The sequence below is a fragment of the Rhagoletis pomonella genome, unplaced genomic scaffold (assembly GCF_013731165.1).
Source record: "Rhagoletis pomonella isolate Grant_MI unplaced genomic scaffold, Rhpom_1.0 Rhpom_scaffold_00002, whole genome shotgun sequence".
Lineage (NCBI taxonomy): Eukaryota > Metazoa > Arthropoda > Insecta > Diptera > Tephritidae > Rhagoletis > Rhagoletis pomonella.
In genome coordinates, this window is record NW_023458556.1 from 4777671 (window position 1) to 4790635 (window position 12965).

At 35.3% G+C, this 12965-nt stretch overlaps 1 protein-coding gene across 1 annotated transcript in view; it reads right to left on the reverse strand.

Moving 5' to 3' along the window:
• Window positions 1–12965, reverse strand: part of LOC118732916 — a gene marked incomplete in the record, with an annotated part of 115738 nt that overhangs the window by 100081 nt on the left and 2692 nt on the right.

The following is a 12965-nucleotide window of genomic DNA, read 5'->3' on the forward strand; positions in this document are numbered from 1 at the left end:
ACACACACACATACACACATACATACATATGTAAGTATATTTTGATTTTTTGCGATTTGCTGCTTATTGCAAAAGTTGCTGCTGCTGCCTCCTGCTGTGGCGCGCATTTTGATGAATGCCTGCATTGCTCGTTTTTTCGAATTCGAATATTCTACATCGAAATTGTTTTCATTATTTGCTGCTTTTGGGCTGGCTAGCGCTGCGTGGCAAGCACATGTATGTACATATGTATGTATGCATTTAGGTATTACAACTGCAGTTAAATCGATTCGTAGACAAAGCGTCGTTGCCTCACCGAATGCACAAAACACGTCTGGCCGTGTACCCTTCATACAGCCCGCTGGTCGACATGCTCGGGTATTATTTTTTTCAATTTACGCATTACGAAATGAATTCCCGCCGTGCCACATGCACATGTTGCATGTACTTACATATGTATGTACATATGTGTGCGCATTGATTTGCATGTCCGTATAAGTGTCTACCAAATGAATATATATACATACATATGTATGTACAAACATTTACCGCTTAAGTGCATTTTAAATGAAGTTAATTTTCATAAGAAAATTGCAAAATACAAAATAGCAAAAGGTTTCTCATAAGCTTATATGAGAAGTTTGATTGTACTTGTAGCGCTTGGGTTTTTTGTTGCCCACTGATGAACCGCACCTTTGTTTCTTGCCACCACATGGCAGGCATAGGCATTATGGCACTCACAATCGGCATACAGCGTTAAAAAATAAATCTATAGCAGGTCGAAGGCATGCCGCAGCGATTGTCATTGCACATTCACGTATACAAAAATATAAACATATTAATGTGTGTGTAAATAAATGAAATGAAATACAGGTACATATGTACATATGTATGTATGCATGTACAGAGGTATGTTGCAAAAGTATGACTGTTATGACAATTGGCGCATTGTGATCCCTCTTGGCTATGATGATGATGATGATGATGAGCGCTATGATAATGCATCGGAGGCTCTTGCCATTTGGTTCTATAACCCGCTTTTGTATTTTTTGTTGTTTTGGTTACGTCAAATGCAATAGCCTGCTGTGACGCCAACTTATTAAGCATTCAGCTGGGGTGTGCAGGAATTTCTTTCACACTGACATTCTACCACACACACATACGCAAAGACAGTTCAGGCGAAACGCCTGGAGTTGGAAACCGGTACAAAGGGTAAGAAAAGTATTACGAAAGTACTCAGGAAACAGTCACTAGTCACCGTATTTAATGCTGCTTGCATGCGTTGTAACCACTTATGCACCCACTTCCAATGCGAGGTCATATAACTCATTTTTTTCTAGGGCAGTGTTCAGTTTCTTACATTTCATTTGATATCTTTAAAATAGATTTTATATGCAATCAAACTTGTGGCATTATATTTAAACCCGTTAATCGCGTAGTTAAATTAATTTTTTAATTTTATTTTGTTTCAAATTATTTGCTGCACTCTCTCTCCAGCGTTGAAATCCAATTGAGCTTTTCCTCATACTTGCACACTTACGCACAATTAAATTCGCAAATGTGTTTGCATTCAACTTGAAATGACTTTTCAATTGCAATTTGCATGCTGTTATTAACACTTTTGCAACGTCAACATCAATGTCATCAACACCGTCAACGGCATCGCCATAAGCAACGGCAACGGCAACGGCATCGACATCATCATTGCCATCAGCGTCACCCTCGGCGTCGTTGCTGTGAACAACAAAGGTTCGATGCGATGCCTGTTTTTTTTTTCGCAAAAGCGCAGCAGTGAAACGCCCGAAGGCTACGCTGCTTTTTTCCCTCCCCCACTCTCGTCTTGCAATGTCCTTGAGCCACATAGCATGAAATGTGTTCAAAGGGGGGAGTAAATATAAGCGAGGGCAAATCAACAGAAAAACGTCATTACGCGCTGCGGCACACTGCGGCATTGCAACACTCTGTGGCACGTAATTTTCAATTACGCCCGCTGAAGTGCGTACTTTAAAACGCCAGCAAAAATATTAAGCCTGGCAGTGCAAATGTTGCATATGATTACCAGTGTTGCCAGAACTTTTTGGGCCGACCGGCTAGATTGGCAAAAAAAAGCGGCTAAAAACGGCTAAAATGTTTTAGTGAAATTTCACATAGACTCTGGCAAAAAACGGCTAAAATGTTTTAGTGAAAATTCACATGCTTTATTTAAATAAATCGCAAGAAACGAAAGACTAGTTAACACCATTAATTTATATCGAGTGTATATTCTTCATCATCAAATGAATCACTATTGTATATATCACCTGAATTCATTAATTTTAAGAGATCGTCATCTACAGTAAAATTATGGCAGCATTTTTCTTCGCGTTTTAAACCGTATCTTATATATAAAACAGCGTTTAACGTTTTAACGCACATTGGATTTCTTTGCTTAGTTTTTATTGTATTCATTGAACTAAATATTCGCTCTACTTCTGCATTACTTATAGGCAAAACAAGAAAACTAAAAACTAGGTTGCAAAGGTCAGCGAAAGGGTTTTCTCCTAGGGCATTTCGAAATTGATAAACTTCGGCCCAAAATTTTACAGTTGAGTCTAAATTACTCCAGGTATGTAACGTTAACCGTTGCCATTGCATCTCTATGGATGTTATTTCGTCGGCATTATATTTGTGTTTTTGTTGCTGTAGTTGAACAAATACTTTTGGTTTAATTACTCTTAATGCATTTCCAACTGAAAAAAGTCAATTTTTTTAGTGTGGCAATATTTGTAGGTAGGCGTTGGCGTAATTCCTTTATTAAAGTGATAATAAAATATCGACCATTTTCTCGAATTATTTTCTCGGCTTCGTGGTCAAAAGCTTTTGTGCTTACTTTGGTTTTTAAATACTCTTCAAAACTGTGATAAAACTGAGGAAATGGAGCAGGGTATGGTTCCAACGGGGAGCATATAGGATCAAATGTGTCCGCGCTAATAACCACTAGGGAGCATAGATGTGAAAGTAAAACATTGAGTTCATTAAAAATCTTCATTGGGTCTGCATTATTGCTTACGAACAACTTGTTTACTTTTTGCACCTGAAAATTAGGCAAATAGTAAAATCGGCTAAAAACGGCTAACTTTTTTTTACAAACCGGCTAACAAATCGGCTGCCGGCTAGATCGAATTTTCTCCGGCTAGTTGCTATCAAAACCGGCTAAATCTAGCCGGAAAACGGCTAAAATGGCAACGCTGATGATTACACGCAGCCAGCTTTCAAGTGCAAAGCAAATATATAAACACGCTGCAGGCGGCACAAAGTTGCTGATGAGATTTCGAAAAATTCAAATTAAGCAGCGCAGAAAAAAAATCGGTGAAAATCTGTGCGTTTGAGATTTGCATGAAACTTGCACAAAGTTTTGTGATTTTTTAGCGCTATTGAAATTGTAAGTGGATATCTGTGCTTTGGACAGCAGAAGAGATGAGAGCTGATATTTTTGTCCTGATTGATTGTGAATTCGTAGTAAAAAAATTTAATTTCTGCGCTTAATTATGACCAAGAATGCTTCTGCATTTAGGTTTTTTATCGTCAACTTAATTTTTAAGCTCTTCATTGATTTAGTCGCCTCTCTCAGTTATTACATTGTACGACATTTTCAGTTTTTTTTTTCTGGGGAATTTACGGAAATAAGTTTTTCAGAAAGTCTGGATTGTATCTAGAAAGGTAATTTCTCCGTTTTCCTAGTTGGCGGTTTTAGGCGTTTTTTGTCAATTTGAAGTCAGTGGTCACCGAGCAGCATTTTAAACAGTTAAAATTGATCTAACCCTAGTGCCCAACGAAATTAATTAACGTTGTAGGCCAACCGGGGTACCTGGGGATCCACTTGCGGAGTTATATATAAAAGTCGGCTCTAACTTAGTATAATCCTGGGTATTCGATGTATATTGATTTATTTATTGTTAACGAAGATCCTTCAGACAACACCAACTACAGTAGGTATTCTATATAAGGACCTTGGAAATACAAAGTACGGTATAATCTGTAATCAGCCAGAGCGTATATTTGAGAATTTGGAAAACTGAAAAGGGAAGCACTAGGAAGGACTCTGTGTTCTTTTATATCCGAAGAAATAAATATGTATTATATTCATATACCAGTTTACTTTATTATCGATCGTTTACTTGGAGCAGCAGGACGTAGTTATTGCCTTGCACCTCAGCTCAGTCGCTATATGAGAGTCGCTCGATAATGTTTGTGTGTTTTTAGAATATTTTTGTACATATTTTTTTAAACGTTGTGTACAGATAAAACAACTTTACGAATATACATAAATAACAAACTAAGTTTTCATTTGCATGTTTGCAAATGTACAATTTTCGATAATTCTAATGTTTTTATTTTTATTGCCTCAAAAGTTAAAAAAAAAATATGTTTTTGTTATTTTAGTAAACTATATTTTTATTATTAATTAAATTAGCTCACTTTGATAAATAAACAATTGAAAAACAATATTACTTGTAATACCTTACTTATTTATACATATTTCCGCCTATTTTGTATATGGGTGCCCCGTTTGAAACATTCGTGCGCAGTTTTTCAAATTCAAAATTTTCTGGGCTAAAAAGAAATATGTATGCATGTATGTGTATATGTAAAATAAGTCAAATCGTGGGGATCCGGGAGGATTTAAAAAAATTGTTCCAAAAAAAGTTATTAGATACAACATGTGTCGATGGGTACCCTGTTGGACACACAAGGGTTAAATGCAGTTTGCAGTTTATGTTTACCAAAAACATCCGCTGGGGTGCGCTTTGATGCAAAAAATATGAAAGAAAAGGGTAAACAATGTGACTCAACAATGTTACTATAAAATGTTTATTCATCTTCGTTTACACCGAAGCGACGTTTTTGGTAAATATAAATTGCAAATTTAGATTCCTCGGTTCCCAATAAATATTTGCATTTAAATCAATTTCAATTATTTTAACTCGAATAACCCCAGCGTGACCATAGGGTTACGCAAGCAGTAGGCGTTGTATTTTTCGAAAAAAAAAATAACGGCAAACTGAACGAAATATTTTTCACTAGTATTTTTTACTTAATAACACCTCATCGAAGATAACTACGTTTTTAATTTTTCATAAAGTGTCTAAGTGAGTCTTATCCCTATAAGAGGCAACCTTAAAAAAAATTTCGAAATCCGAGCCAAAAAAGTTCTGGGCATATTCGAGTTAATTCTATTTTAAATGCTGCTTTGCGAGGTCCAAGTTCAATTTAAAAAAGCGATCAAAATCAATGCACTTGCGGCTCTTGGTATGCGTACATATGGGAATTTGCTTTTCTATATGCAATCCAGACATTCAGAAAAACTTGGTTTCATCTACTCCAGGTGTATTTTAATATATGTATACAGTCTTCATCTCATTTCTTAAGCTTCCTTCTTATGATTTTTGACTGTGTAAATATTTGTGTATTCATTCAATGCCTTTGAATTGCCGTGTGGCACATTCTAATAGAGACTACATACAGCACCTGCAGGCAATAAGTTAAGCGTTCATGCGTTGAAAAATATTTATTTGAACAAACATGACAGAGAGACAACAAGGCATCAGAAAGGCTGCAAATATGCATACGGACGTATTACGTCGCAAGTCAGTATGTATGTACATACATACATACATGCATACTTATGTTAGCTGAATTGAGGGAAGTCACTGAGACACGAATACAAATAGATCGCAATGGAAACTAAATAACAAACTGTTGAGTCAATCAGGCAAACAGATTGAGTCAAAGAAGCGACTTAAAGTTAAACAAGTTAACAGACAGACGCGCTCTCTCACACAGGCAAACACTTAAGGCTTCGTTATGCATACTTGGCATGGCTTGAGAGCTGTCACATAAGAAATCTGTTAAATGAGCCTCGCGTGTAATCGGTTATCGAACGCACAGCACTACATACGTAGAAGTCTGTTGGTTTTTGATTTCTACGTAAAAATGGTATAGCAGTGCATGCAATGCCAAGTATGCATAACAGAGCCTTTAGTCAGCCGTTCGGCTATTCAGTCGGTGAATCGTTGTTGCACGGGTATTGGTTGCCCATTTTCGACGGCAGCCAAAGTAACGACGGCAGTCATATTTAGTGGAACTACAAATTATCAGTCGCATGCAGTTGGAAGTGCAATGATATCAGCTGAGAAGCAAAGCACCTACAACCAGCGCGTAATGCATATGTATGTGTGCATACAAGCAGCCGCAAATGCAGTGACAACAGCCAAATTGACACCAGAAAGTGCTTGGCAGTCACATTATCGCCTACATATTTATGCTACATGTTTGTATGTATGTCTGAATGTGTGGAAGTGCGCCTAAATAAATAATCATGTGAACAAATAAATTTGTATATTTATGAGTAGTATATGCATGTCTGTGCATACATATATGTACGTATATTCATGATATGTGGCAAATCAAATACTGTAGGCTGCCAACAAATACGAAGCCCGCATACTTAAGCCTTTGCTTATCAAAGTGATTAGTTTTGTGTTTGCATATACATACATACAGGCGGACAGACATACAGATATATATATATGTACGTGCATGTGTATTTGTTTATTTTTATAGCAGCTTAATAATGTAGGCCTCTGGCAGGGCGTTGCCGACAAATTATGTTTGTACATACTTATATACATACATACATACAAAAGCATTAAGTAATTGCAACAATAATAACAACTAACAATCACATCTATTACAACAGCTAACTTGTAATTAATGTGACAACAACAAAAAAACAATGAGCAACATAAAAGCAAACGTAACTGACAAGCTATGTATGTATTTAGCGATTACTTATCATCGTAATAACTGTGCATAGAATTGATTGCAATGTGCAGCATTTGAATGCATGGGTAAGTGTTGCATATGTATGTATGTAGCATGTTTATGAGCTTGTCTTGTTTAAAGTTCGAAAATAAAAATCGATAAGAACGGCCGCGCTTCGAATGAGACGCGAAAGGTCAGCCAAAAGTGAATAATTTGTAATTTAGCCTTAATGAGGTGGATTAAAATTTTACGGTAGTTTATTTTGGAGCAGCATAAAAGTGATACTAATTTTCATTTTACGATTTTTTAATTTTGTATGTACGTACATACATATATGTATGTTTGTATTTACATAAGAATAGTTCCGAAAAACTTTCTATATGCAAAGATTTTCAATTAAATTTTGTATTGGTAATGAATATGTTTCGGTTTAAGGCCTGTATGCAGCTCTCAAGAAAACGGTCAAGAAAAAAATTGCCATTATTTCGTACGTGTGTCCAAGGAATTTTGACATCTGATACTTCAGCAGCCTGTTGCCTCACTGTTTCCTCAAGAAATAATGGAACGGGCATATATTTCTGTTGCAAGCAAGGGTTGCCTTGTGCTCTGCTTTTTTCACAAAAAACTTCAGAAAACCGTGGTGTAAAGCGTAACAAATTTCTTAAGAGCTGCGTACTACCTAAAGAAAATTTTGCACAAGAAAATTTCTAAGCCATTTCTTGTATGCCATTTTATATATGGAGTTTTTGCTTTTCTTGAGAACTGCATACTGGCCGGTATAGCGCTTTCGAAAATTAATTTCCACTTTCTCCTGCTCCAGTGTTGCCTTGTTTTTCAAGATGAACTTTACATTCACAGGTTAACTGTTCCTGAAACTACAACCCGTGTCATAATTATAAGCGCACTACATATTGACAAGTTTTTTTCATTGTACTAAAATTATATAGGTATAGGTATTGACTTCTAAGAAATCCAATTAAAAAGATCAAAGTTTTTACGAAACCTTGTTGATTTTTTTAGCTTGAACCTTGAGTTTATACGGGTATTGTTAAGGAACAAACTATATTTAAAAAAATAAATACCTAAAATATAATTACAAAGAAATGAATTGTAAAATCTTATTGTGGTGCGCTTATAATTATGGCACGTAGTGTATTCCTCAGTTTCATAGACTTTTCTAAATTACTTGTAATAGCGTAAGATTAAGGTACGAAGAAAACTATAGGTTAAGTTCTTAACCTAATCTTGAGAAAACAAACCTTCTGGGGAAAAAGCATACTTATTTTTTGGTATGAAACCAATTGTTACAATGATTTTTCTGTTGCTACCCTAATTCAAAACTAACAATTTTCAATAGAAAATGATTAAACTTATTTTATGTACGAAACTATACTTACATACATACGTACATAGTATAGTAATAGAAATCGTTAGTAGTTAGAACAGACGTGTGGTTGAGAAGCCGAAATTCTCAAAATTCTATAGACCATACACTAACTGGCCGTCGAAGATACGCTCTATTACAAGAGAGCGAATGAAGACGTTATGCGGATAACCCTCTTGCTCCGAAGCACTGAAAGCCAAACATTTTAAAGCTATGGCCTATATCTAAACCCTCGCGTAGTTAGAGGTGCGTATTAGCACCCTATAGGCCAAAAATTATTGAAGTAATTTATTTCCTGATAGCCCCTTAGCTGGAGCTGACAAACCTCAGAGAGTATTTCGTATTTCGAATAGCTTCTCACGAAAAACCACCTGCCCACAAAAAATTAGAGTAAGTAGAGGTTGAGCTAAATACTTAGCACAAGGTTTAAGTGCCAAATATCTATTTTAATTTTAATCTATGGTTTATGAGAAATCGGAAATATCACATCCCAATTCGATGAAGATAACGGACTTTATTTGTTTAGTGTTTTAATACAATTTTGAATCTATCAAACTTAGTTTTTAAATGTACTACTAATTAATTTATTTTAAAGAGTTACCTTTCACAAAATTTCCTTTCCTAGTCAAATTAAAGAAATTAGCTTTCTTATGCAGCTGAGGAACTCCCCTATTTAAGAAAAAATCTCCTTAGGTTTCTTAGCGACAATGAGCTCGAACTCGCTACTTGTTTAAAGATATTAGATAGTCATCTACGTTGAAGTAATTAAAAAAGTTTAACGGGGGTGCATAAATTAAAAAAAAAAGATCTTGCAATTAGAAAAAACTTCGATGAAATTAGCGTTGAATTTCCAGTAAAGAACTAAATACGGTAGGAAAGAGTTTTAACTGGAAACAATTATAATAAATGTAAAAAAGTGTGATAAAAAAATTAGGAAACCGCCAAGTGCTGAGAGCGATATCATTCCGAGGAGCGTGCAAGAAGATTAAATATTATGTGCATAGTCAATTTCAAAAGCAAAACTATCCGTTTTTTTTTTTTAAAAGCTTCAACGAGCAGCACTTAGCTGCACGCTCATTAGTATCTATCGCAAAGTGCCCGCCTCGCCTCCCCCAGTGCGCTTTTTTAGCTGTAGTTTGTAATTTAGAATTTTTTTATGTTTTAACAGAGGGGAGCTGTGCATACATTTATGTACATACATACAAACTTGCAAGCAAGCGAGTCGTAGTAAAATAAAAAGATAGTGCAACCGTTGAAATTGTTTTTGTTTTTATAGCTTTCCTGCGCTATCAGCGCGAATGCGAATGCGGTTAATGTGGCACGAGCGGTTGAGCGGGCTACAGCAGTCAGTCAGTGAACCCACCGCGCACGGCTGCTCAAATGCTTAGCAATGTAGCTCATATTTATTTATTTTGTATTTCAATAAAAGCATATCACTTTTTTATGATTATTTATTGCAGTCGCGTTCTTCTGTGCCCTGATAAGCGCACCGCTGACTACTTACCCGCTGTGCTGCAAACGCTACATACATTCATACATATATATTATTTCCATATACATATACTTAGATATATTTATGATCAGGTATTATTAAGTATTGCTACGCGCATCCCCATTTTAGTGTATTGCATTTCACTTGCATCTAATTTCTTTATTTAAATGAGTTTTTTGCTGCAAATACCTGACACAAATTGTTAGTTGCTTATAATTAATTTTGTATTGCAATTTCTTCATAAATGTATTATTTAGAAATAAGAATGGTAGCCACATACATACTCCAAGTTTCAAATTATGCTTCTTATTATTTGTATCTATTACTTTGCTTACTTGACTTATTATAGAATTTCAGCTTACTATGAAAAATATGCGAATTTATTATGCCACATCATACAAGTTATTGTATTTCACAAAGTGTAATACGATTTTTACAGCGCTACTTCTCAGACATAGATATGTATGTATGTATAGCTTGGCTAGGTAATCACTAGCTCGCCTGTGGCTTCGTGGGCAAAGGGACTGAATGACTGACGGGCTGACTGCTTGCCTACCCAGCTACATATATAGTTACTTGCTACCCGAATGCGGTGCACCTTGGACGCAGAATTGTTTGCGGGTAGCTATGTATGTAGCTGTCGCTGACTGCTCTATGTTGCCTCACTTGTTTAAATTTTTATGATTGTAATGCGTTCATTGTTGCTATTGTTGTTGTTGCAATAAATAGCAAAAAACTTGACACCAACGTGTATATTTAAATTTTATGATTTTCATAATCTCAACTTTGTGGTTGCTATTGTTTTACATAGTTGTATGTAGTTATGCAGCACCTATGTAGCTGTTGTGTAAATATGTATGTATGTATGTATGTAGGTAAGAGGCAGTCCCTAGGGAAGCGAAGGCGTAATTTTAATTGCTTTTTCAGGGAATATAAGTGCGTATGGTATGGTATGACAGCTATTAAAATAACAACTGCAACAACAAAACATGCAATATTATTGTTGTAGCAGGATGTTGTCAAGGTTTCTGACTGCTTGCCTCTACAAATTAATTTTGTTGTCATTTTCGTTGGCAGTTTGAATATATTTTCGCTTATTGTAATAATTGTTAATTAAATAAGTACCATACATACGTATGTAAATATTAAAATATATATATTTTTTTTCATTTCTGTAACTGTACTCAACCATTTTTTTTTTTGCTTAAAAAGTGCTGCACAAGAAATGCTTTAATTTTTTACACTTTAGAACAAAAAGATTCAGACATCTCTTTAAGCATCGGTTGCCCGACAACTCTCTACACGGTCAATGTCCGTGAAGATCCCCAGGGACCCTCCTTACCAACATGGGATGCGAGTCGTATAATTGTTTTTTTTTTAACTAAATATGTATACATATATATGGGTAAGAAAGAAGAATAAATTGCATGAAGATCTCTAGAAGATCCCTGCGAACCGTGTGGGACATTGACGCGATAATGACCTAATTCCCATGATAATGATGACCGATATCTCAGAATCGTTTTAGAGACTATTTGAATAGATTTTAGACATACCATTTATAGAAATCACGAAGGCTGCGACGGTTAGGTCGAACCGGTAAAGGGACCTTGTCGGGCATCCGGGGGTTAAAATGTTATTTTGTTCACAGGCGTACAAAAACGAGTAAGGTTTATTGGTTGGTTGGTAGTAGATATCATTCAAATATTTAAAATGAAATATTCGAATGAATTCTGAAGTACTTTTTTTATTATAAGCTTTAGGCTTATCCTCGACAGGCTAGCGGGTTTTATTATAGCTTCTAAATCATGTGTTGAGAGAAACATATTTATTTACATAGTTGACATAACTAAATTTTTTTTTTTACTGAGGAAGTTTTAATAAATGGTTTAATATATTTTTGAGTCTTGTTAATTCATTTACATACACTGAGAAAAGAGTCAGTTGAATATATTTCTTTCAATACAAGAATCGGCAATTATAACCAAATAACGTAACTATCACCAAATCTTGTTTTAAGAGAAATATATTAAGTTGACGTAATTGTACTCTTTTCTCAGTGTAATATTTAAAAATTTGTGTATCAGTTTTGTTATTTCTATGCAAAATTAAACGATTCTTGAATGATCTTGATGATCATCACTGTATTTTATGGCGGTTTCGTTTCTACCGAAAAATGTTACATTCTCATTTTCCTCTAAGCACAAACACTAAGAACCGGGCAACGAATAGGCAACATTTTTTGCATACGCGAAAGCGCCATTAATTGTTTATTTAAAAAAGCAAATTTGGTATACGATTTCATATCCTCAGCTATTTACATGGGGAGGTTATATGAATGAAGTTAGAGGTAGAGATACATGTCTCGTAGAGCACCGATATTTACGATTTTCTCTGTATAACTTGTGTGATTGGCAAGTATGTAAATATCTAACAACATGGAACGATTTTAGCTGCCTAAAAATGCCTTTAAATCAAAGCATATTCGAAATCGTAGTTTCATGGGAGCTAGAGTTATAGTGGCCCGATTTTAAGGACTGTAAACTTTCTAGTCGTAATAAGTGAAGGGAGTGCAAAATATCTATAAAATTGAGGGACAGGTTGGCTTTCAAATGTAAATCAATTCAGCACACTGTTCTGATCATTTTGGTAGAACTTTTTATGGTCTACCACTTCTACTTCTCGGACATAAATACTTCGCATAGCATATTCATGAAAGATATAAATAATATCTATCATGTTGTAAGAGTTTTTTTTCACAATGAAAAAGAACTTGCTGATATTTTTTAGTGCATACATACATTTGTAGTATTTGCATTGATAGAGCGCCTTTTGGCCTGAAGTTGGCACTTGGCCTCAAAGGTTCTGTGATAATTGCCGTCTTAAACAAAACAAACTAGATTTTATTTTAAATTTTAATGTGTTTGCAAACATTTTTTTTTTGCATGGAGACTAACCAGTTCTTATACATTCTTAAATAAATAACACATGCATTTTAACAAAAAATTAACGAAAATAATTCACTTCAAAATACAATACACATTTATTTATAAAATTGGTTTATAATCAAGCAGTCAGTTACAATATTGTGCCATTTTGATTCCATAACTCGTGCAACCTACAGACATTTGGCGGCTTTAATGAACTTCAGTACGTCTTATAGAGAGAGGCAGCTTAACTCTAAAACATTCTGCAGGAATGGCTTGCACCTAGACACCCAGAACTGCCGGCTAATCCTGTACGATCCTGCACGGTTCCACCTCGGCTTAGCCGTCGAGTGATACATTTTATCTCCCTGAGCGAGGC